This window comes from Alexandromys fortis, unplaced genomic scaffold, assembly GCF_014885135.2.
Source record: "Alexandromys fortis isolate MF-2015 unplaced genomic scaffold, M_Fortis_MF-2015_v1.1 scaffold_42, whole genome shotgun sequence".
Lineage (NCBI taxonomy): Eukaryota > Metazoa > Chordata > Mammalia > Rodentia > Cricetidae > Alexandromys > Alexandromys fortis.
The window spans coordinates 7,818,278-7,843,934 of record NW_026067934.1 but is presented as its reverse complement, the minus strand read 5'-3'; the positions used below and the strand labels follow the sequence as shown (position 1 = coordinate 7,843,934).

Below are 25,657 nucleotides of genomic sequence, written 5' to 3'. Positions count from 1 at the left end.
TGGCCAGGACATTAGCACAGTGACATTTAATTAGTTGGTGTGCTGTAGCAGGGGAAGGTTCTTCTGAAGATGCTGTGCCCATGTACCAAGAGGAGCCAGCCATCTGTTAGTGGTGGAGCAGAAGGAGGTTTCGGACTTGCCGAGAGACCAGCAACACAGGCGTTTCCAAATGCTGTGTGCAGGGCAGATGCCAGAGGAGCGCACCCTCTCCCAGGAGGCTTCTGTGGGGTTTGTGTTGTGTATGGTGAAAAGGAAGTAAAACCAGTTGGTTTAACGGTGTTCAGAAACGAAACAAAGAGGGTGGCAGACTTTAGAGTCTTACATGTTTGCATCATCTGCAGATTCATTTTACTGGTTACTTACTCAAAAGGCAAATCAAGCTGATGAGATGAGACAACATGCAGGTTTTCTCTTTATATTTTTCTTCTTTCTGCATCCTCTTCTCTTGCCTCGGCCTACCCTTGTTCACGTAGTATCTCTTAAGTTCAGCATTGTATGTGTGGGGAAGACTGAACACCCATGGTACAAGGAAAGGCTAGAAAATAAGCCTTGTGCAGGGCGATTATGGCCACCTTGGGCACTAGACGGGGTCGTGAGTAAACAGAACCGAAATGCATTGACTGACCTCGTCTTTCCTCTTTCTCTTTCTGCGGTCAGGGAGACACAACAGTTAATATTAGTGGCATGGAAGAGAGACTGGAAGACAGGATCTGCTTCCCCTTAGAGATGAGGGAAAGAAGTGGTGTTTGGAGTCTGTGTCCCCAGTTGGAAGGCGGACATTCTTGTCCTTCACCTCTCCCAGCTAGGAAACGTGGCCATTTCACAGACTCACACAGATTATAAGCACAAGATCGCAATCACACACACACACACACAATCTCTAGGTAATGGCTGTGATGGGAGGAAGCTGATGTAAGTAAGACCAAAGGCGCTAGGTCAGGGGTTCTCAACCTGTGAGTTGCAACCACTTTGGGGTCACAAATCAGCTATGTACATTATGGTTCATAACAGTAGCAAAATTACAGTTATGAAGTAGTAGTGAAATAATTTTATGGTTGGGGGTCACCACACATGAGGGACTGTATTAAAGGGTCTCAGCCTCAGGAAGGTTGAGAACCACTGCTCTAGGCAAATGATAGTTGATAGGGGCCCCTGATCACTTTCATCTGGCTTGTCCCTCGTCAGTCTCAGCAGGTGCTCAGAAGATTTCCATAACCACGGGCATATGGGGACCACACTGGAGTTGGGTCCTCTTATAATAGTTTTTGATGATTTGGCATAGGTTAAAAGCTTTCCTCGTCCTTTCAAACTGGGTATCTTACGTATTCTGCCCTTCATTGCAATTATCCTTGGTACGCCCAGCTTCCCTTCTCTGTTCAGCCCTGCACAGCCAGAAATAGAATATGCCATTGAAGACTTGAGGATTTGACAACATGTAGTATGAAATATTTAAACCTACAAAAATAAGGTGAAATAAAGCAATCAGGTTCAGACAAAGCAATCTATCCTGGCCCAGGTGGTGAATGCCTGAGGGCTCCCTTACTCTGGAAGCTGAGACAGAAAGATGCCCTGAGTCCAAGAGGCATGCACATCCAGGCCAGCCTGAAAAATAATGAAGCAGACACAGAGTGAGGCTTACAGTTAGCTGCCTTAAAAGATGGTTAGCATGGTATGCAAGCCCAGCTTATCAGACTTGAGAGTTTACAATAACGTCCTGATTGTAGATGTTGGAAAAATGTTTGATAAACAAAAATCAATTCCTTTTTTCCTGTTCTTTCCCCAACCTTAATTAAACATGCATTTCCTGCGCCAAGATGCTGGGCAACCAATGGCAGGCTTGAACTATTTTTTTTTCTTCTCGAAAAGATTAATGGCTTGCAAAATTATAAACAGCATACTTTTTTTTACATTAGAGAGAATGGAAATGGACAATGAATGAATAAATAAATCAGAAGCAATTGATTTTTTTCTGCTTCTACGCTTTATTGCATGCGAATAACCGAAGCAATTTTCATTGGGTTATATTCCAACTCTATTTTTTTAAATCTCTTTCATCTAAAGAAAATAGAGTTTACTTTAGAAACGCTGACACATGCCAGGGTCTGTAAAGTACTAGCATGTGTTGCTGTAAAGTCAAGAGGGCTCTCTTTTCCCTTTGCTGGTCTAGACATGGGATTCCCTTCTGTGAGTGGCGGGCAGAGGCTCCAGAGGCCTGTGCTAGCTCCATTTGTACCATATCTATCTCTTCCTCTAGTCCTGTGCCCAGCCTGAGAGGGCTCTCAGTCTGGAGGTGGTTTTGTCTATGTAAGGGTTTGGAAGGTGAAAGAAAGACTTGGAGAGGGATAAACCATGACTAGAACTCACAGAGAATCAAACTACTCAATTACACTACAAACTGTGGATTCTCCTCACAGGTCCTCGTCCACTGTCTTTCTTGGGTGCAAATTCTAGTTGTGTTCTATGGAATGGTGAACTGAGGGGGTCACTACTCTATTACTCTACCACCGACATCGCTTCAGCAACCCTGTCTCCATGCTCCGCCTCCATCAATGGGAAGAACAGATTCATAGATGCCGTGCACATGTTACAACACATGCAAATTCCAGAGAGTGCATAGCAAGGTGTGGGGGTGTCCGTGTGAATACACCCCCATCTTCTAGGGTGTTCCAACGGTTCTTTTTCTTGCTAACATGCTGTTAGGAAGCTTGGGTGTTTACATCCGCTGCAGCAGAATCTAATGTGATTTCTAACCATCTAATAAAATTCCATCACTTGCACATCCTGTGCTGGTCACCGTAATGGGATTTGACTAGTGTGTGCTTTGGCTAAACTGGGGAACTTGACCCAAGACATAAGGGGGTCATGCCAGACGACACTGAAGGTCATTTCCGGTCATATGATGTTATTCTTCTGTGTAATTTGAATAGACATCTGTGTCAGAGCTCATGGCTGACGGGTGGGTACTATCTGCAGCTGATAGAAGGGGCATGCCTTGTCATAGATGTCTCACTGATATCACACAACATTCTTGTGTGAGCCCCAGTCTGAGATGTTCCTTACTCTGGCTTTCATCATGAATAGCAACCGTTTGGCTCCCTGGTAAACCTGGCGCTACTGGCTCACCACGTAATTAGGTCAAGGCATAATCAACTCAGGTAACAGAAGTATAGACAGCAACTTCTCGAATGTGTAAACAGTTGTTTCCTGCAACGTATGTAAGTTATTATTTCTGCCTTCCCCGTCATTTGTATGTGATTTCTTATTCATTATAATAACACAGCAATGCTTCATTATTATGGGCCCTCTGGATGGGAGATGGTTAGGGCCTGACTGTGGGATCTTCCTCTGCTTGGCATCCGGGGGCCATGCTCATCTTAGATCATTCAGAGTCTAAACTGCAAAAGAAATTGTAAGAAGTAGGCCCTGTTGGATGTCGGGCTCCCAAACACTGTACAGAATCCACAATAGAAGTTTGAATGACTTTTGCCCTACAAACACCACACATACTACATTTGAGTCTGGTCCTGGTGGGACTGTGGACTGTGGAAGTTGAAAAACAGGGGGCAGGGCCCACCTACTCCTCCTTTCTGCAGTCACAGGATGCTGAAATGCATGGTGTCTTCTGTAGAAAAGAACATGGCCCTAGTAGTCCCTCAGACCTGGGTGGAAATCCCGGCTGTTTTACTCACTAGCTTAGCTTTGGATTCTTCACCCAGAAGATAGGGGTGAGGGGACATTTCCTTTGGACATAATTTTGGAGACTCTGTTCTTGCCACTCAGTGTAAACCTAACTCACACTGAAGTAAACCTGTGAAACCTGCTATGGAAAGCTGGCTGTAAGAAGAAGGCCTTGAGACAGTGTTCACGTAGACGAAGATGCTCAGTAACTATTCAGAGCCTAGAGACCCCAGAGCAGGGCGGTGGGTGTAGTTCATCAAGGTCACGTCGAAAGTAGCAGGCCAGCTTTTCAGGAAAAGAATGGGAAGGCAGGTTTCTCACTCTGGGTGTGGGTATACTTCAGACCACACTACGGGCTCCCCTCCAGTCTTCCACTCTGTCGGAGCCCTGATAAAGGGTTTTCAGCATGGAAATGATCTTCTGATGTTGTTATTATTTTGTTCATTTCTTTGAGGTCAAGAGCAGAGCCAGCAAAGGAGGCGACTGACAGAACACGTGGATCTATGCCAGATCTAGGAGACTATTTCCTGTGGGGTTGAGACCCAGATGTAGTTTTACTCCTTCATCTTTCTTCCTTACCCTCCCCCAAGTGAAGCAGTTCCTAGCCCAACACTCTCTGGAGCATCCCAGAACCACTGGTTTGTATCCTGAGCACATTACAGTTAACAGCTTCTCTTGTTGGAACCTGGCTGCTCGCACCACCATTCGGTGCAGACCGAGAACACATGGCCTCCAGGCTCTCACTGGCCCCGGGTAAAGCCCTTCATCTGTTTGAAGACAGTTGTTAAATCTCTCCTCTTCAGGGCAGAATTCATCAAATCCTTTAGCCTTTCCGTGGGTATGTTTTCGAAATCTTACTCCTCTTTGCAGCTTTTGGCCGGGATTTTCTCTAGTTGCTCAAGGAGACAGATGCGCTAAAGCCAGCTTCGCTTGGCTCAAGAAAGCCAGCATGTGTATAGAGATTTCCACTTTACCAAGTTCTTGACACCAGCACCTTCCCTTGGAAGTGGGGCGCTGAGAGGACAGGTGATAACTTCAGAGCACACTGCGGGCTCCCCTCCAGCCTTCTGCTCTGTCAGAGCCCTGATAAAGAGTTTTTCAACATGGACATGACCTCCCGATGTTGTTATTATTTTCGTTCATCCATTTCTTCAGAAAGCTTTTAATAGAAACATAAAACCAAAGGTTCCTAACTTTTAATCCAAAGGTGGCCCAGAGTCCCTTTTGTAAAATACACAGATCTATTTTTCATCCTCTCAGAAAGGAAAGCTGCAGTCCCTGTTCCAGGAATGGCTGGAGCCCTCTCCTGCTGGCTGTAATGTGGAGCCTTAAGCAGATCTGGGTTCGAAACTAGAGTTGACATAAACCAAGCAGGACAATGAGCTTTCCTACTGCCCTGCTCTTTATCGTAGAGACAGTAAAGTCCTATGTCCATGGCAGGCACTCAAGCCTTTCAGGGGAACTTTGGCTCTGACACAGTGTAGCGTCTCCAGGTTTCATAGCCCTACTGAAGAATTTGGCATTTTCTAAATTTCATGTTATTTAATCAAGCATGGCTGTCGGAGGAGAGTTTACAGGGAGTCACTTACTCAATTGAACGACACCCACCAATGCCTCTCAACAAAAGTGCCCAGTTTGGTGTATTGCTAGGTTAGGGGGCTGGGAAGTGGGGAGGGAAGTGGAAAACAGAAAATGACATTCACAAGAATTGGAACATTGCTTTCCACCAGGAATATACATCTTGTAGGAAGAAGGCGTCAAAGAATAAATAGCACGTTCGCATTGCGTTTCAGAAGTGGGTGTGGTCAGGGAGTAAACTAGAATGGGAATAACCCAGCAAAGCTTCAAGGGAGTGCAGGGGTGGAGTGGACCTCAGGGAGGGAGGGGAGAGGCTTCTGTGAGCAGAGGGAGTCCTGTTATCATTAACCAAGACAGATTTAGAGACTTTGAATGTTTAGGAATGGCCGGATAGACAGGATCAACTAAGTAGACAGAGTGTGTCTGCTCTGTGAACACCCAAATAAAAAGATAGTTCTGAGTACTGCAGGTGGGAATTGTCGAGCAGAGGGAATGGAATGCTGCAAATGATTAATCCGTGCTTGAAAGTCAGAGGCAGTTTCTTCTGGGTTTAACTTCACGGCCAAGGCCCCTTTCTCTCTTCAATCCCCAAGGCGGAAAGGAGGGTTCCAGGTCAAACTTAATCACATCTAGGACATTGGGTAGGGGCCTGGTATAACTGTGGCACTGAGGTATTTAGAAGGCCAAGTTCAAGGAAAGACATCCCTCCGCGGCCTTTTCGCTGTCTCTCTTTCCCCGCTTAGACACTTGGTAAAGTCCTGTGTTAATCACTCTACTGTCCTCAGGCTGTCAGCCTCCTCCTCCCCTTCCTCCGCTTTTACAGATCTGGAAAATAAACTCCTGGTCTCATTCCTACTGGACAAGCGTTCCACCATCGAGCTATTCCCATGTTTTCTCTTTTCAGTGTCTGTTCAGTTTTGAGTATGAAACATCACTTTGGACATTTATGGGTGTTCCCATCTTCCCAAAGCCACACCCAGCTGCAAGGTGCTGACCCATCTCCTCTGTGGGACGTCCCTTAGGCAATAGGATTCCGGTTATGTTCACCTCGAGTGCTCCCTACACATCTGTGGATGTGTCAGAGTTTCCAGAAATGCATTGGGTCCAGAAAATAAGGAGTAACAGCATTCAGATGTTCAAAAGCATTGATCTTACAATCTGTGCTTCTTCCTCCCGACTCCCAACCTGCTGTAATTTCTTGCAACTTCTGACACACACAAGTTTGCCGTCCAGATTTGGAGGTCCAACTTTGCCCCCGGGGAGTTCTGATCATATACATGGGTAAGATGGAGGACTCAGCTGAAGAGCAGTGAGCCCCGCCCCTGTCAAGACACCCTTATATCACAGAGCCGTTGCCGAAGTGCTCGTGAGAAATAAGCCAAGAACCGTCCCCCCATTCCCTTTTAAATGGTCTCTAGAAACCCCGCAGTTCCTCTGAAATAAATCACCCACAGTTAACAGCACCAAATGCCAGCCATTAGCAGACGAAAACCAGGACTGAATCCGGAGAGACTGGGGAGCCGCTCACTGCAAGCCTCCTTCCTGTCTGCTAGGATGTGGGTGTGGATGTACATTTTCCCTTGACTGTGCACTTGTTTTACTACTGATTTAATTGCGCAAGGATAGTCGTGTGGGAGAGATGCATGTATAGAAAGAGCGCCATGCTCGTGTTGAGTCAGTAGTGAAGACACAGGCCCCGTATGTTCTCCCATGCCCTCTCATCCTGCATCTGTTGATGTCTGTCGTTTCTGTAGCTTATAAAAGAGGGTTTGGGGGAAATAATGTTTGTAGCTCAGATCATATTTGGTTGAAATGGCCCATAATTGAATCATTTGCTGTTGTTAATGTCCTCGTGACTTGGCTTGAAAGAAAAGGGTATTTCCATTCATCTAACCTAATTTAGAGGGTTGTCTTTCGGTACCAATTATTCTATTCTTTTATCTACTTGAAACTGGCCGGTGCTGACAGTTTTATTGATGTTCCTTATTACCTAGCTTTGTTGGAACACCCACATTTTCACAATCAAACACTTTTGCCATCGTTAATCTAGGTGTAACACCAAGGCTTTTATCTTCCTTTCTTATTGTAAAACGTCTGGTGTGAGTTTGTATAGACTGAGGAGCCTTGAAAACACACACACACACACGTGCACACGCACTCCCTTGAATTCACACTTTCTCACAGTTTCAAAGGAATGTATCAGAGAAGGCGTCTCCTTTTGCACTACACATCACCGTTAGTGTCAGGAGCGGCAGGAGTGTCAGACAGACAGGAAGGCCTGGGGAGTAGGTCTGACCCACTGCAGCCACTTTCTCTATGTGGTGCCTGCTGGGCAGGAGGCACCAAGGCTCGTGAAGCCGCCAGTCTATGGTTATGAAGCTTGAGGCAGGAAGTCACAGGCCCTAAGTGAACCCCAGAAACACCACAGTAGGAATGTTGCAAGGAAAAGCAGTGGCTCCATGGCATCAAACTGCTGAGGGTGTCTTTCACTTCCTGCTCCAATGGGGACGGGCTACTGGGTCCGCCCGCCTCTCTGCAGGAGGAGGACTGAGTCCCCACTGAAGGCTAAATCCAAAGAACCTCTAATTTTCACGTATCCCATTGCCTATTAGAGGGGTCTCCTGAGCAATAACCGTGTAGACAGCATTAATCTGGGGCTCCTTGCCCCTACATCTGTGATGTGTGTGGAATCAGTGGATCACCTCTCTCTTTCTGACAGGGATTTCTGGAGCCTGTTGTAATCCTTAGCCAGAGACAAGTCACTGGCCCTCTGTTTAAGGGAACAGTCACATTTCCACCTAATTCCTTTTTTATTATTTCTAAATAATTTTAAATAGCTCATATTCATAAATTATAAACTAGACAAGAAAAATTTCCTTTCTTTCCAAATTTACTTATCCCTTCCCCGGAGATGATAACTGTTCCCAGTGTATCACTGCAGAGACATTGTGTACACACACACACACACACACACACACACACACACACGGTGGTGGCAGGGGAAATGAATTGAATGTGATCGTCAAGGGATTTTTGTTTGTATTGTTCACCTGTGTGCCCCGCGAGGACCGAGTAGCTGGTTTACAATGCATAACTGCCAGCTATGTGTCTGTATAAATTGGATATATTCCCTGATATTGAAAATTTTTGATGAATCAAGCCTTAGCATGGATCACCTTTGGACAGCAGCTCTGTTTCCCCAGCCCAGGGAAGAGAATATAGTATCTGTTACTATTTTCAGTTCAGGCTAGCCGTGTGAATTGAAGGACATCATTTGAGATCAGGGCTAGTGGCTGTTATTTGTTGACAATCTGCACAAGGGGGAGCCTTCCGTGGTGGGGGGCAGTCTTCCTGGTGGCCTCACTGTACCCTTTCCCACCAACAGCTGCAAACATAGTATTGTGTTTCTTGTCTTTGCCCCCTTCTACGAGAAGAACATGAGCCCCTGAGAATAGGGACGCGCTCCTTACCTCTGCACTCCTCGGACCTTGGATACTCAAGAGAAGAAAATAAAAGACGCTTCCAATGAAGGAAACTGAGGACGAGGAAAGTAGAATAGGGAAGAGATTCTCACTGGTGCATGAGGACAGCACAAAACCAACACAGAGCAAACGGCTGCCAGTGGGTCAGACCTGCTTCCTGGGCTTCCCGTCCGTCTGACTCTGGCACTAACAATGGTCGGGAGGGCGGGGGCAGTCTTCTCTGCTGCAGAAGCCCGTGGTCTCCACTGGTGAGTTCCTTTGAAACTGTGAGGAAGAATGAGTTCTAAGAAAATCACCTTCACTTTTAGGGTTAGCATGAAATGTGTGTGTGTGTGTGTTTTATTGGAATCTTCATTTTAATTCCTGCTTTACCATGTATTGTATGATTTACCAATACATAAAACAAATGTATACTGAGCTGGGCCTCATGGCTTACTCCTTTAATCTAGTGCTGGAGAGGTAGAGGCAGACAGATCGTTGTGAGTTCAAGGCCAGCCTGGTCTACACAAGTTTCAGGCCAGTTATGCCTACATAATGAAACCATGTGTCAAACAAAACAGAAGAGTTATATACTCGGAGTTCCTTTGTTTGCTAGCACCATGGTAAGGGCTACAAAACAATGAAAAAGATCGAGGCCTGGAGAATGTCCTGCAGCAAGCCATGTACTCTATGTAGGCCATTTCGTCATCTCTATACAAGAGGGTGTAATGTGTATCTCTTTCCTATGCATTTAACTATTTTCTTCTGGGGGCGAAGAAGGAAGTTAACGTAACTCTGCAAGTAAAGGAAACATACAAAATCCAGGAAGTAAACAAAACTTATCAGGCTCAGGGAGCTTTCAAAACTTAAAAAGGTCAGAAGGCTTCTCCTCACTGTTATATAAGCACCAGTGATGGCTGGGCAGAGAAGACCCTCCTACTGTGAGAGATGCCTGCACAGCCTTATGGGAGCTCTGTGGATGCAGCTTTTTGTTAGCTGTTGCTAACCAAAGTGGAACTGCAAGAGAAAGAAAATGTTCAAGGCAGAGTGCTAAATGGAGATTGTTATTCAAATGGGTCTGCCAGGCAGGCTGGTCCATCCCTGCTTTACATCCAGGGGAAATGGGGCTTACAGGGCTTAAGACTGAATCAGTCAGAGCTACTATGGAAATGCAGATTCTGACTCAGTGGGCCTGGGGATGCCCTGTGCTTGACCAGCTCCAGGAGATGTCCAAGCTGCTGGTAGCTGGTAACCAGACCACACTTGGAGTAGCAAGAGACTATTCCCCTAGGGTCCTGTTCAAACCATGTTTAACAGGCAGCAGTTTCTATGGAACCTCCCAGTTACTTTTCTCTCCAGATCCCAATAGTTCGCCTGAAGTCAACCTCAGTTTCTCCTCTCTTCTGGGAAGAGAGCTCAGAAGGTGCTCAGGATCCACCAGCAGGCCAGGCAGTGCCCTGGCCTTGTTTTTGAGCTTGACTTTAATAGCCTGCAGAAGAGCTGAGTGGGCCACACTGGGGTTCTGCAGGGCAGGGACAGGCACCAGTTTGTAGCAAGAAAGCAAAGCCTCGAGGGGCCTTTTGGAAACCACTCGACGGCATATTGGATTTTTTGTTGTTGTTGTTTTTGTATTTGTTTTCAATACATAACCCCAAAGTATCGAGTGGTGCTTCAATTTGATCCCACTGTGCTAATTTTCTTCTGGTTCCTGTGACTTTAATTAAAGAAACTCACCCAGGGACCTTGCTAGAACTTACCTCTATGTAACCCTTCTCTGATAGCAGGTTGTATTGTTTCTCATGGTAGGAGGGAGAGTTCTGGATTAAGGGCTGGGTACACAGTCGGGGCATAAATTTCCCTGTTCATTAAATTGATATGTGACTAAATGAAAGTAACAGGCAAATGTGCTGCTTTCAAAGGGGAACTATTGAGATAAATAAGTTGTTTGCCTGACTTTGCTTTGGATAACCAGTTGTTTTGTATTCCAGTTACAATCCGTTTCATGGGCGGAGGTGGGCTGTGCCAGGTTCTTATCGGGGGGGTCTTGAGGCTACTTCATGGCCTCCTCATACACCAGGTCCCCAATTATAACACCCCTCCCTCCCTGTTCACTCAGTTACTTCTCTGTTCTTTTACAGTGCGGTGTGATCCGGGAGCCGTCCCACACGGGCCCATCCCACCTGTGCTTGCTGGTCTTTTGCTCTGCTTTTGTCCCAGGCATTCTTTACACTGCTGTCCTCATCTATTTTTACTGTATGTATTAGAAGGAGAATTGAGGGGAGGCCCTGCCTGGCCCCTAAGCCACAGCCGCGTACCCTATGCCGGTCTTGTAAAGGGGGTAGGAAATGAGCGGGAAAATGCAGGAAGGGGGGAAAACAATGGACCTTAGCATTTATTATCAAGAATAGTTTTGTTTCCCGAAAATGTCAGCAACAGAGGAGATGCTAAAACTTGAATCTTGAAGCCAGGTGTGGTAATATGTGTCTCTAATCCAGCTACTGAGGACTGTAAATTCAAGGTGAGGTGGTGTGGGGAGGGGGGACAGGACAGTGTGGGATGGCAATCTCCAAAACAACAAATAAACCAAGGTTTGAATATCAGTCTTAAAGCGCCTCGGATGGTCTTTGAATGCCTCCAAGTTCTGTGAACCCCTCCTCTGAAATAAAGGTCGCCTGTAGCATCACTGTTGGCTCCTCGAACTCTGCCCCATGAATAGGATGGGGAGCTTGGTAAAGAGTGCTTTTTAGTGTGTATCAATGGACAGACCCCCGGTAAGAAGGGCAATGGCAGCCAGTGCCCTGTCTCTGTCCCACTTATTCATGTGTACCATGCAGTCAGGAGTTTTCTTCTCCAGATTAGGAAGCTCTTACCTGGAAGCCATGCCAGTGAGCAGAAACCCGGGTCTGCTTAAGAATACGCTATCTTTTAGGGGTCAAGATTCTTACTAAGTGATGATGTATTGCCCCAAATGGCCGAGACGCAGAGTGCCTATAGGAGGTAGGATACCCAGCTCTTTGTGCACATTAAAAGCCTAAACCTCAAAAAGCAACCATTGGTAGAGCCTTGTTCCTCAGCCCTAACAGCCATTGTCAGCTTCATCAGAAGCAGCTGTGACTGCTCAGGAATGACCCTTGGGACCGAGCCTGTTGACTTTGCCTCTTAGAAGGAGGACCAGGGAAGGGCTATTAGACCCTCACCTGAGAACTCAGCGATGTCCTTCTACATCCCAGTCATATGTAATTCTACCCTATATACTGTATGTGTTGTATATTCTATAATATATATGTTCAGTAAATATAACTATACATAGTATATTTCAGCAGCTAGAGTGTACAGTAGAAGCTTTGTGTGTTTGCATGCGTGTGTGTGTGTGTCTGTGTGTGTGTGTAGTATATTTCAGCAGCTAGAGTATACAGTAGAAGCTCCACTGACACAGAACTCCATCTGTGCAGCTATGCTGGGGTGAATCTGTTCGGTGACGTGGCTGTGGGGAGTTACTTCGGTAAGCACCTCCTTACCCATGTTCTCTAGATAAGCCAGTGAACTCATTGGTTCATCCAATTGGGCTGTGATGGGATCACACTGTGATCTGTCGTAGGTATCCTATCCAGTAGGGTGAGCAGTGAACTTGTTTGAATCTCCCCAGGAAAAGTTCACACAACACCAACCAGCAGGCCCTGCCTAGCAGGCCCAGCCTAGCAGGCCACTGGATCCAGCCTTTCTGAAGCCTTGTGCATGATGAGCCCACAGTGGCTTTGTTGGAGGCAGCGCTCCAAGTCTGCACATGATGCTTCTAAAAATACATCTGAAAGCCAGAGGAATGGAAGTTGAATAATTGAGTTAAGTGCTGTGATGCAGGATTTCATTACCAGAGCTAAAATGCATTAAAATCCTCTCATTATGTCTCATTGTTTGGACACACTCTTTGGTAATATTTCCAACATTTTGTTCTTTGAAAAATGCACATATATATATGTATATATATATATATCTCACACACATATATTGCTGGGTAGTGATGGCGCACGCCTTTAATCCCAACACTCAGGAGGCAGAGGCAGGTGGATCTCTGTGAGTTCAAGGTCAACCTGGTCTACAAGAGCTAGTTCCAGGACAGACTCCAAAAACTACAGAGAAACCCTGTCTTGAAAAACAAAAAATAAAGAAGAAATTTTAAAAAAGCAAACATATATAAAAATATATATTTATTTAATCATCTTGGGGAGCATGCCAGCCTGCTTAGGTGCTGGGTGGGTCCAGCTGGGACTAGAGGTTGTGTGGCTAGTTCCTATTGGCCTAAAATATCCAAAATGCAATATATCCATCTTTCTTTTTTTTTTTTCCTTTCTTTCTTTCTTTATTTATTAAATATTTCTGTCTCTTCCCCACCTCCGCCTCCCCTTTCCCTCCCCCTCCCCCAATCCATTCCCCCTCCCTCTTCAGCCCAAAGAGCAATCAGGGCTCTCCGTCCCGTGGGAAGTCCAAGGAAAACCCTCCTCCGTCCAGGTCTCGTAAGGTGAGCATCCAAACATCCTAGGCTCCCACAAAGCCACTACATGCAGTAGGATCAAAAACCCATTGCCATTGTTCTTGATGTCTCAGTAGTCCTCATTGTCCGCTATGTTCAGTGAGACCGGTTTTAACCCAGGCTTTTTCAGACCCAGGTCAGCTGGCCTTGGTGAGTTCCCGATAGAGCATCTCCATTGTCTCAGTGTGTGGGTGCACCCCTCGCGGTCCTGAGTTCCTTGCTCATGTTCGCTCTCCTTCTGCTCCTGATTTGGACCTTGAGATTTCAGTCCAGTGCTCCAATGTGGGTCTCTGTCTCTGTCTCCTTTCATCGCCTGATGAAGGTTAATATTCAGGAGGATGCCTATATGTTTTTCTTTGGGTTCTCCTTCTTATTTAGCTATATCCATCTTTCATTGTGCAAATAAGTCACTTTTTCTTCCTTACTGTTTTTATTTTTTAGAGAAAAAAAGGGGGGTAGAAAGCAATGCAGTATTTTAGTAATTGCACCAACATTGTAGCCTAAGCCGCGTTAAACCCATCTGTGTTGACTCTGCCATGCCCACATGGTCTCAGGCAGTACAGGATCCAGCCATACTTAGGAGACATTTGCTACATGAATTAAGGAATGGCTGTGATCCAAGTGAAATGGTGAGGCTGTGGAGGGGTTACAGATGCTTGGCAGGTAAAAGCCCTTCCTGAGATGTCCCTGCCTGCTGATGGCTGAGTACATTTGGCCCATGTGCGAAGGCTAATGGATGAAAATCAAGAATTGCCTGTAATCAGTGGGTTTGGGGTCACCGGGGTTGCTGTCACAGCCACTGGGACTTGGAAGACAGACTTCACCTGCTTAATTATAGATGTCCTTCCAGCTTCTTGACCTCTTCCTGCCTGTAATTAGAGCTCTCGAAGCCACTCCACTGCCAGGTTAACCAGAAGCGCCTAGCTAGGCCTGCCGGCAGAAGAATCTTACTTATTGTTTTTGTAGATTTTGAATTATCAAATCAGGACTCTTTAAATCTAACCTTCCTTTCCTCTAGCTCACAGGCATCTTTCTGTAGAAAACAAAGCAAAACAAAAAGATTTCTTTCTTTGATTTAAGGGGGGGAAAAATCCCTCTATGGTTTTTGCTTTTCAATCACTTTGTCCTTAAGTCAGCTTTGCCCCTCCCCCTCCTTGTGGTTTTTTTAATTCTAAAATCGCATTATGTCTTATGCACTGTGCATGAAACTGAGCCTAAGAAATATTCCCCTGCCCACTGTTTAGCGGTCCCTGTGTTATCTCGTCTGAACCTTTCCTCCCAACTATGACCCTGGATTTTGTGTTATCATTTTCTTGCACTTATTTATGATTTACCTGCCTATGCACATATATTCTTCCACAACAAATTTGTTTATCTTGTCCTTTATTTAAATACTTTGTGTAAATGCTTTCTGATTCATTTAACTTTATATCTTACAGACTCATCCTTATTGGGGGTGTGAACCATAGTTGATTCATTTTTTTATTTTTTCTGTGTATTACATTATATGATTATGTCAAACCCAATCATTTATTCTTTGTATGCCATAATAAATTGTTTTTATGCCAATCAATGCTACTAACGAATGGATTTACAGTATCTACTTGCCTTATACTTCCTTAATATTTAATTATCTGACTAATAATATGTATTTTGTGTATATGAGTATTTTGCCTGCCTGTATGTCTGTGTACCATGTGCATACCGAGGCCTGGAGAGGGCATTGCATCTCCTAGGACTAGAGTTATAGATAGTTGAGAGCTACCACGTGGGTGCTGGGAATGGGAACTGGGTGCTCTGAAAGACCAAACAGTGCTCTTAACCACGGAGCCATCTCTGCATCCCTGTGTTAGCAGATTTTTAAACTAACATTATAGTTTGAAATTTTTATTATTTTTATACATATATTTTTGATCAAATCCACCCTTCTCTCTTTCCTTCCAGCTTCTCCCATGTTCCTTTCACTTTCTCTTCCCAACTTCATCTCTCTCTCTCTCTCTCTCTCTCTCACACACACACACACACACACACTCCCAAACACACCGAGTCTAATGTTGCCACGTGCACGAGAGTGCAGGGTTTCAGCACAGGGCCCCACCACTGAAGAAATCTAGCTCGCTTTCTCTCGCTTGGCCCTGTCAACCGCACATCGCTTCTTGGCTAGGGCTGGGGCCTTGGAAAGTCCTCATCACCCATGATGGAATGGTGGCTAGACTGACTTTGTGCAGGTCATGTGTAGGCACTTCTGCTGCTGGGAGCTCATGAGTTCATCTGCCTGTCATGTCCAGAAGAGGCTCTTTTATAGCTGTCCCCTGAGCTTCTGGCTCTTCCAATCACCTCGCCTTTTGTGATAGTTCCTCAATAAATGGATGGTGGGCTGTGATGTAGATGACTCTGCGGGTGAGCACTCCACAGTCACACGCTCCCTGTGTTTTCCTGTGTAAACCTCCATCCAGCAGCTTCTTTGCAAAGGGTGAGAGCTGGACTAATCTATGGGTACAAGGCTAAATTGGAAGGTAGTCGGCTACAATATCAATGAATTCTTAGTTTGCAGTGCCTGGCATGAATTTCCTCCTGTTTAGCAGGTCTTAAATCTAATCAGATAGCTGTTGGATTCTCCCTCACCAAACCATCTCTGCCACTATTACACCAATGGACATAGTTTGTTAGGTTGGTTGTTATTGTAGTTTAAAGGGTTCACAGCTGGGTAGAGGCTGCTGGTACCATTTCTCTCCCAGCAGTCTGCATAGGACTTTGCAGTTCTACCCAAGCTGGCCATCCGGGAGGAGGCTTCCAGACCACACTGTAACCTGATGTTCCCAAGTCCTGTGACCAAAGTGTGAATATAATGTCTTGAGCAATAGGCTCTCACCATCAAGTTCTGGAGGACAAACAAGTGAGTGTGGGGGTGTCCCTCAAAGGGCTGTACCCAAGCCTGGGTCTATTTGCTAGTCAGTGGTTCCTGAAACTCACCCAGGGAGTAGTTCTGTTCACCGATCTAGTTTTCATTGGTTATTTCGCGATTAATGATGCTGAGAGCCTTCAAACGCCTGCAGGTTTGGGACCTTGCCTCAGAAAGGCCTGTTCACTCCTTTCATATATGATTTGCCTGTCTTTATCTGTTTCTTATGTTCCAGAGGCAGTTGTGTGAGCGGCCAATACTGCCCTAGTTTGTGGCTAATGGTTTCACTCTGATGGTGGTCATCTGACATATAAACGTCCAAAGTATGAGTCTTGGAGGATCCTGAACAAAACATTTCCCATGCTTGGGCTTCCACACACGTTTCTGGGTAGATGAGCCCGTCGATGTATTACCACTCAGCTGACCATGATGGCCCAATGAACAGACCTGCAAGGAAGCTTGTTTGAAAATAAAGCCACACACACACATTCTGGAGGGAGACTAGCTTGCTTCCCACATCTTCATATGGCTTCGTTCTTATACCTAACTCACTGTGGGAATAGTAGTTGTCGGAGCTGTGATTTTTTTTTGTTTTACTTGGTGCTTTATGAAATCAATTTCCCCCTACAATATAAGTTCTCAAAGACAAACATCTTATCTGATTTGTTTACCATTGTTTCCTAGAAACCTGGCACATAGTAGGTACTCAGCAAATGTTTGTTTGGTGAGTAATAGAATCGGTTGTGCTAGTAATGGCCGTGTTATTGCTCGGAATTCCTACAGATGCTGTCTTTAACAGTTGCTCCCCGTTCGGCTAACTCGCAGGCTTACATAGTCTGTCAGGCAGTGTGTCTCTGGTCCTTTCTCGTTCGGAGTGGAGGAGAATTGCACCCTTGGGAGCAGAGTGCTCAGTTTTAGACTTGTAGCTAGGGCCCCCTGATGGGCTGGCACTCCTCTGAGGACAGATTTCCAGGGGAAGACCAAAGTTTCCCAGGCTTTCTTTGCCCTTCTCTATGGTTGCTGTCAAGATTGCTGCTTTTACAAACCCTTTTGGCTTTTGCTTGGTTGCTATGGAAACCAGAGCTGGTAGTTGTGGGGGAAATGTGTATGTTTGTGAGTCCTGGGGAAAGAGGGTGTCGTGGAGTTGTTGGCTGTGGGTGGGGACAACCAAAGATGGTCACCCCTGGAAGTGCTCCTGGAGACCTTGCCCTCTTGAGTGCTCTCTCCAGAGAGCTGTGATTTGGCATGGGGCACACTTGGGGAGCAAGCTCCCTTTTGGAGCTGTGGGGCTCCGTGGCATGCTTCCAGTCCTTTAGTGGAACATCTGGAAGCTTTGGCTCCTCCCCGTGCCAAAGCCGCTGGGCCCTAGAGACGGGGATCAGTGACCTCTTCTTGGCTGCTCCTTAACCCATGTCCCAGACAAGTGTTTCTCTGGGAACCCGGAAGGCTGGTCCTTGATGCCAAAGCCCAGTGTGCTGTTGCTGCTACACTTTCACTTCTGATGAAAGGGTGGGGACAGAAAGAGGCTCAGGCTTGGAGAGCAATGAGAATTTGACTTTTCAGGAAACCAGTACTAAAGTGGGGAGTCCCGCTTCCTCCTCCTCCCTGGGAGGACAAACAGCCGGCTGAGCTGTTAATGCTACTGAAAGCTGAAGTTGACATGGGCTGCCTGGGTGTGCTTGCCCTTGGCAGCCTCTGAGAGATCATTCTGAGACGGTACATGGTGATGCTTTTAATGGACAGGATTTATAGCGCATTGTTGTGCTGAAGACGGTGAGGGGGGCTTGTGGTATGTAATTGATTAGGAGGGGACATGTCGTGTAACGACCCGCTCTGGAGTTCTGTGTTACAGGATGCAGTTAATACTCATCGTAACACTTGCACATGCACGCACAGAAAAGGGAAAAGTACAGAGCAGAAACGCCCTCAGCTCATCTCTTAGTAATAAATGGCCTCTTTGCACTTGAGGTCAGATCCCTAATATAGCGTATTTTCAGTGTCACGAAAATAGGCTGTCTTTAGTCGGGCCTCTTCCTACCCTGTAGGATGTTTGAACTGCTGGCAAGAATGAGATGGTGGTTTCTCCCTTTCGTAGACATTCTACTTCGTGTTTGTGCCATGGTGAACCCACCCAGGTGGCACGAAGGCAATGGCCAGGTTTGGAACAATAGAATACTGGAAACTAGCTAGCTGCCTACAGCTCGGGGACATGTCATACCACTCTATAAATGATGATAAGAGATCACTGAAAAGTTTTAGTATTTCTATGCATTAATGAGGATAGATGTTAAAAATAAATGGTTAAGTAAAGAAAGAATAATATATGACCATTTGCATAAAAAGAAATGTATGCACATGTGCACACTTGAATATCTATATATCTATATCTATATCTATACACACTTTACATAGTTATAGATATAATTGTGTACATAATTTACCTCGGAATAGTGTTAAGGAGAATAGGAACTTCTTTTTTTAGGTATTTATTTTATTTTTAATTATGTGTATGAATGTGTTTCTGTGGGCATGTGCATATGAGTGCAGGTGCTTGAAGAGTCCAGAAGAGGGTGCCAGATCCCTTGGAGATAGAGTTAAAGGTGGTTGTAAGCTTCCTGGTGTGGGTCCTGGGAAATGAACTTGGGTCTTCTGCAAGAGCAGCAAGTGCTCTTCTGAGCTACTGCTCCAGCTCCTTCTTCCTCCTACATCTTTAAAACTCATTAATATTATTACCTTGACACTGTATATATATATGTATATATATATATATATATATATATATATATATATATAGAGAGAGAGAGAGAGAGAGAGAGAATCTGTTACTTTAAAGTCTTCACGTTGACTCTTTAGTCTACCATGATCACCTCTCCTTCTGCCAACAGTTGCCTTCCATTCTCATTCCTGTGTAGCCTGGCTTCCTCATAGTGCCACATAGTGTTGAAAAGAGGCTGCTTGTTGGTTCCTGGTTGCTCAGCCCTGAAACAATCACACGGAAACTGTATTATTTAAATCACTGCTTGGCCCATTAGCTCTAGATTCTTATTAGCTAGCTCTTACATATTAATTTAACCCATCTCCATTAATCTGTGCATCACCACGTGGCACTGGCTTACTGGGTAAAGTTCCATCCAGCTCCAGCACTGCTCCATGGCTTCTTCCCTGTGACTCTGCCTTCTTCCTCCCAGCATTCAGTTTAGTTTTCCCTGCCTAGCTGTGTTCTACCCTATCAGGGGCTCAAAACAATTTCCTTATTAAGCAATGGTATTCACAGCATACAGAGGGGAATCCCACATCAACACAGAACCTCATAGCTTTTGGTGACACCTCCTCTCATGTTGAGGGAGCTGCGGGCCGCTTCCTGCCACCCAGCTCCCAGCCGCCTGGCTAGCTTATGCCCCGAAATAACAACACACAAATTGTATTTATTTAAACACTGCCTGGCCCATTTGCTCTAGTTTCTTACTGGCTAATTCTTACATCTTGATTTCCCATTTCTATTTATGTGTGTAGCACCCCAAGGTGCGCTTACCGGGAAGATTCTAGCCTATGTCCATCCTGGGTTGGAACTTCATTGCATCTGCCCTGGAGAGGAGTGTGCATCTGTCTGAGGCGTCTTACCACACTTCCTCTTCCTCCCATCATTCTGTTCTGTTTACTCCACCCATCTAAGGGCTGGCCTATCAAATGGGCCAAAGCAGTTTCTTTATTAGCCAATGACCTTCCTCCATCACTCTCATACATGAGGCCAGTCAGAGGTGGTTCTGTCATACAGCTCTGTTAGCTATTCCAGCCATTATCATCAGTGAGTATACAAGATAGCATCAGGCATACTCCTCTGAGCTGAAGGATGGGTGGGCTCTTTTGGATTTAGTCTTCTGCTATCCTATGTCCTGGGAGCTGGACTTTCCCATACTTAAGGCCCCCCAGTGCTGCGAGCCTTAAACAGATCAGCATGGAGACATTGAGAACAAGTTGCAAAGTTTAGGGCTAGGGGGACTGTTAGGATCTAGTGTAGGTAGCGTTACCAAAAGTCAACTCCATTCTATCCTAAGGTTGCGTGTGTATATAATGTTATATGTGTGTGTGTATATATGTGTGTGTGAGTGTGTATGTAAATGTGATCTGGGTATGGTTCTGTAATATGTGTGTTAGTATGTGTTGGGAGGGAAGAGGTGGGTTGTATACATATGGCACATATGCCAATATGTGCAGTATCACGTGCTAGGGCCTCAGAGCTTGGCTGCGACAGGCAGAGTTCACAATGAGAACTCTTGAGCCCTCGTATCTGTTTTGACTGAGGGTCATTTTGAGAATGAGCCTCACTGGCTCTCTATTCTCCTCTTTCTCTGTTGGAGCAGAGAACAAGTGGGAGCAAAATGTGTGGTTTAGGGGCCTGGGAGCCTAGGAGAATAGGGAGTTGGCCCTACGATGTCCTTTTTTGTGTGTTTGGGGCATATAGAAGTTGGCTATGCAGAATGGAAGTCCTAATGATCTTCTTAGCAGTTAGCCCTCACTCTGCTGTCCAGCTTCTAGGTGACTTTATCTGGAAGATCACTATTTTGTCTCTAGAATGCGACCCTCCATGCTTCATACACAAAGAGGAAAATTTGCCAGCCTCAAAAAAGGCTTGGGAGAGGAACTGGAGAGATGGCTCAGAGGTTAAGAGCACTGGCTGCTCTTCCAAAGGTCCTGAGTTCAATTCCCAGCAACCACATGGTGGCTCACAACCATCTCTAATGAGATATAGTGCCCTCTTCTGGCCTGCAGGTGTACATGCAGGCAGAACACTGTAAACATAATGAATAAATAAATAATGTCTTGGGAGACAGAATGGCCTGAAAACATGGTATCTGGTTAGCAGCACTCCAAAGACCCAGTGACTACTCTGCTATGAATCAGGACCCCAGAGGGGAGTCTGAGAGCTGGAAAGGTACCTGCCCTCCCTCCATCTCCTTTACCCCATTTGCTGTGCCCTTCAGGGCTGAACTAACTCTGGGCTACTGATGTATAAGTTGCACTGTTCCTGCTCTCAGGGAGTTGTAGCAGTGGGCATGCCAACAGTTAGTGCGGGAAACGCAGGTGGAAGCTCACCAGTCACACTTCCTATACTCACAAAGGATGGACTGGCCACTTTGGCTATGAATAAATAAGGCCTGGAGATTCAGAATGGAGGCCTTCCCTGATGGGGAAGGGCATGCGGCAATGGGCATGACTTTTTCTGGGTGTATAGGACAAAGGCTTTGGAACCAGCACAAGTGGCAGAGAGAGGCTGTGTGTCTGAAGAGGCCTCCTGCTGGTCAATGGCTGAACCATTTAAAAGCCACATAGATTGAAGCTTGACCTTTTCAATCTCCCATTTAGACTGCCCTCTAATTTTTCTAAATATTGGAGAGATGTGGGGGGGGGGATAAAAACGTATCCCATTATCTGCAGGTTCAGCAGTCAAGTCTGGAAGTAGGTGGGCATCAAAGGGGAAAAGGTGTTTGTTGTGTGCCAGGGTATCACATGAACTTAGGAGACAATAAATGATTTGGGGGATAGATGAACGGACCCTGACAAGGGCAGGTGACAAACCACATGCTTATGGGGACCTGATGTCTCCTGCAGTCTCCTGTAATTCTAGTTTAACCTGCCATGGTGAGCAAGGCTCCTGAAGACAGAGCTGTGGCCACTGAGTTTCTTTTGGAAGGGCTGCCCTTCACCTGAAATACACATTGTACTCTAGGAATCTCCTCCCCACAGTTACTCTTCCTCAAATGTCCTGAATCTGAAGTCCAGGGTGGCCCGTTTTGAGGTAGCATTTCCTGGGTTTCTTTGGTGATGGCCATAAAACAGTCAGTTTTTGGGAGAGGAGGGATCCCAGGCCCTGGTACAGTTGACTGGAAAGATAGCTGGTAAGCATGGTTCTGGCCTGGCCAAGCCTCATCTCCTCTCTGTGCCCGCTTTCCAAGGCCTTAGAATGAGGCCCTCGTAGGTTCGACTGGTTGACCTAATAGACCTAACCCTCTGATAGGGCCCGCAAAGTGTTCTGTATATCACGGCAACACAATTTCAGTGAATAAGGTCCCCAACCTTGCTGCAGTCTTCAGGACAATTCAAGGTCCCCAAAGCCATTGGAAGAGGCTTAGGTGAAAGTCACACGGGAGTAACTTTTCTTCCTGTTCTTTTCTGGCCCCCACAGATTTCAGAATGAAATACCTGTCACAATAGGCAATTATTTGAAAGAAATGTAAAACATTTCAGGAGAAATATTTCCAAAATGTAAACCTAGTTGCCTTTTAAAAAGAGAATGTGCTAAGCATAACTTAAGCATTTAATATTTTGGACATTTTCATAGTAATCAATTATTGGCTTGTGTTCTTGTCAAGTGAGGGGTGTGTAGTCTGTCACCAAACCCCAGAATGCCAAAGTTGTCTTCTTCTGTTCCTCTCCACCACTCCTAGGGCTTGCTCTCCGATTGTATGGCAGCTGAGGGCTGACTTCAGCTTCTCTTTTGGAAGAAAGTACGTGCTTTTGTAATCAGTGCTCGTGGCTCTCACATGCAGAACAGCCTTCTAGGTTCCGGAGCAGTGGCCGGATGCGGAAACTCTAGCATCCAGCAGCATCACCTGGAAGGCTGCTAAAATGCAGCCTGCTGGGCCCCACCCAGAACAGACTTTGTGGTTCTGGGGATTTGAAGGAAGGGCAAACTTTTCATTCCAACTAGCACAGGCAGCCTGAGACCTCAGGACAAGGAAACCAGCTTTCAGGAATACTGGTATACAGGAGTGTTTCTGAAGCTAACGTGCATATACATACCTGTCAGTCATACACATACACACGCACGCACACACGCACACATGTGCTTACTCACACACATGTCTGTGTGGAGAAATGTATAAAGAAGTATGAGTGATCTAGGGTGTCCAGATTGACATGTATGATACCTTTGAGGACGTTTTGTTTACAGTTTCAGCAGGTTTGGTTCGTGACTTCTTAGCCCCATACGCTTAGGTAAAACATCATGCTGGCAAGAGCTTGGTTTGGAATAGTGCTTTTCACTTCATGAACAACCAGGAAGTGGATCCTGGGGCATGTTGTCAAAGTTCAGGTCTTGAATCTAAGCCTAGGAGGGGCCCTAAGATTCAGCTGGTCTAACCATCTCTCAGGGAATTCCAAGTCCACTGGGCACTGGAGAATGCTTTGTGTAGAAACACTTCAAAGCAGTGGTTCAAAACCTGTCTACATAGCAGATTCAAGATCTTGGTAGAGAAATGAGGAGGAAGAGAAGGAGGAGCCCATTACAAAATAAATACATGGAATCTCTGAGGGTAGAGCCTGGAACTAGGCAGAGCTCCGCACAGCCAGTCTGAGTTAAGAGTCAAGTTCTCAAAAATGGGAGTTTGCATATTTGATTGACTGGTGCTGTGGTTGAAATGGCTTCTCCAAAAATTTAGGTGCCACCAACTGCTAGCCCCAAAGGTGAAGCCTTTAAAAGGTTGAGGGTTCCTTGCTCACAATTAAGGTCTTTGTAAAAGAGGTGCCAGAGCAGATGGGTCAGCTTACGTCTCCTGCGATGCTCTGTGACACGTTGCCATGGTGCCCCCTCTGAAGCAGAAAGCACTACTCTCCCAACCCCTGAACCCAGTGGGCCCTTGGTCTTGCACTTCCTAGCTTCTAGAATGGTAAGAAAATATTTAAGAAGTCATGCCGGGCGGTGGTGGCACACACCTTTAATGCCAGCTCTCAGGAGGCAGAGGCAGGCAGATCTCTGAGTTCGAGACCAGCCTGATCTACAGAGCAAGTTACAGAACAAACTCCAAAAAGCTACAGAGAAACCCTGTCTTGAACCCCCACCCCCAAAATTTGCTAAATCTCAGGGGTTTTGTTATAATAGCAGCAATGAACTATGATACAGCTACTCATTGATTTCCAACCATGTTCTTGCATTTGAACCCTTTGGAAACTTTTAAGAGACAATATATGTATATATATTCCTGCAGCATGATCGCTTGTGAACTGGCAGTGTAGCTTACTAGTCCTTCCCTATCATGTTCAAGTACCTGGGTTTGATCCCAGGCATACCCAAACAAAAACCTATATCTGGACCCCAAATATGTGGGTGGGATAACTGTGAAAGTGATGTCTTGGGCTGTGCTGTTCAAAATGCATGCCACTAGCCACCTGTGGCTATTTAAGTTTGACTATAAAAGATTTTAATGGAAAATCAAGTTCCTCCATGATACCAAGAGCTCGTTCGCCTGTGGCTCGCTGGGTGGAGGGAGCATGTTGCCAACACCTGCTACAGACGGTTGGGCAGCCCTGGAGTCTGAAATGAGACCAGACATGAGAAGATGGGTCCCCAGTCCTTCCTCATTTTGTAGTTTTTGTATACTTTTAAGTTTCTAGCATTAAAAAAAAAGATACTCAGAGCTCCAAGTAAAACAATCCTTCAGGGTAGAGGGAGGCCTTGGCGGTGTTTGGGCCTCAGGTGTCGAGCCTGTGTGTTGGTTGTGCCTTGCTGTGTGCTGTCTCTCCATGGCCTGGGCCTGGTTTTCTCTGGCATGACTGATGAGAATAAAGGTACCTGCCCTGTGCCTCGTGTGCATCGAGTAAAAACCCGGAGAGAAAACAGTGGCTAGAACTGTGAGAAGCACGTACCACACTACACATGCAAGGGTCTGTTGCTTTTTCTCTTTCTAAGGTCTGCCTTCCATGAGGGCTTGGAGTGTAGTTGCCAAATACAGCTAATAAAAATCCAGGAGGCCCTGTTAAATTGGAATTTTCGGCCAAAGATGAATAATTTTTCATGTAAGTATGTTCCAAGCAATATCTGAGACATACAGTAAAAATTATTTGTGTTTTCCCTGGCAGCTCTGCATTGGAGCCTTTTCTCTGGGCTTTCTGTTCTTCGCTGTAGATCACCAGGGTTGCTGTATCAGGGTGAATTTCTCTGCTAGCCTGCGCTGTGAAGGATGTCAGCTCCACGGAGAGGATTGGCCTGTGCCTTTAAAGCCGCCTGGAGGGGAGGCTCATCTCCCCTTCATTTGGAGCTGACTTCTGTATCTAAGGGCTATAGTTTTCCTCATCTACTTTGTTCATTACATTTACAACTGAGGGCTTTGTGGGTGTGGATGTGGGAGGGGGTGGGGCAGTTGCATGCCAGTTCCTTAAGGTGTTTTGTATCCTAAACAAGCAATGGACCCTTGATGGAGAAAGTGTAGTTATCAAGAAAGCCTAGTGTTAGCGCCCTCTAGTGTCGGGGCTTCACACCTTGAGCCTTCAAGTACTAACCAAATGCCTGCCATAAGAATTTCAAAGGGGAAAATACTTATTTTGTTCAGTTTCAGGAATTGCTCTCTATCATACTAGAGGAGTGCGTGGCAGAGATGCACACATCTTGGTAGGTAGGTAACAAAGCAAGACACCCATCAGGAATAGGCCAATAAGTATGCTAATGCCCCCGTCAAGCTCCCCAGTGACCTTCCTCTGACCAGGCCCCACCTACCTGGTGGTTTGCCCACCTCC

At 45.8% G+C, this 25,657-nt stretch overlaps 1 protein-coding gene across 1 annotated transcript in view; it reads left to right on the top strand.

Annotated features, from left to right (window-relative positions):
• Positions 1 to 25,657, top strand: part of Prkce (protein kinase C epsilon) — a 514,828-nt gene that overhangs the window by 188,076 nt on the left and 301,095 nt on the right. The gene's annotated exons all lie outside the window — the stretch shown is intronic.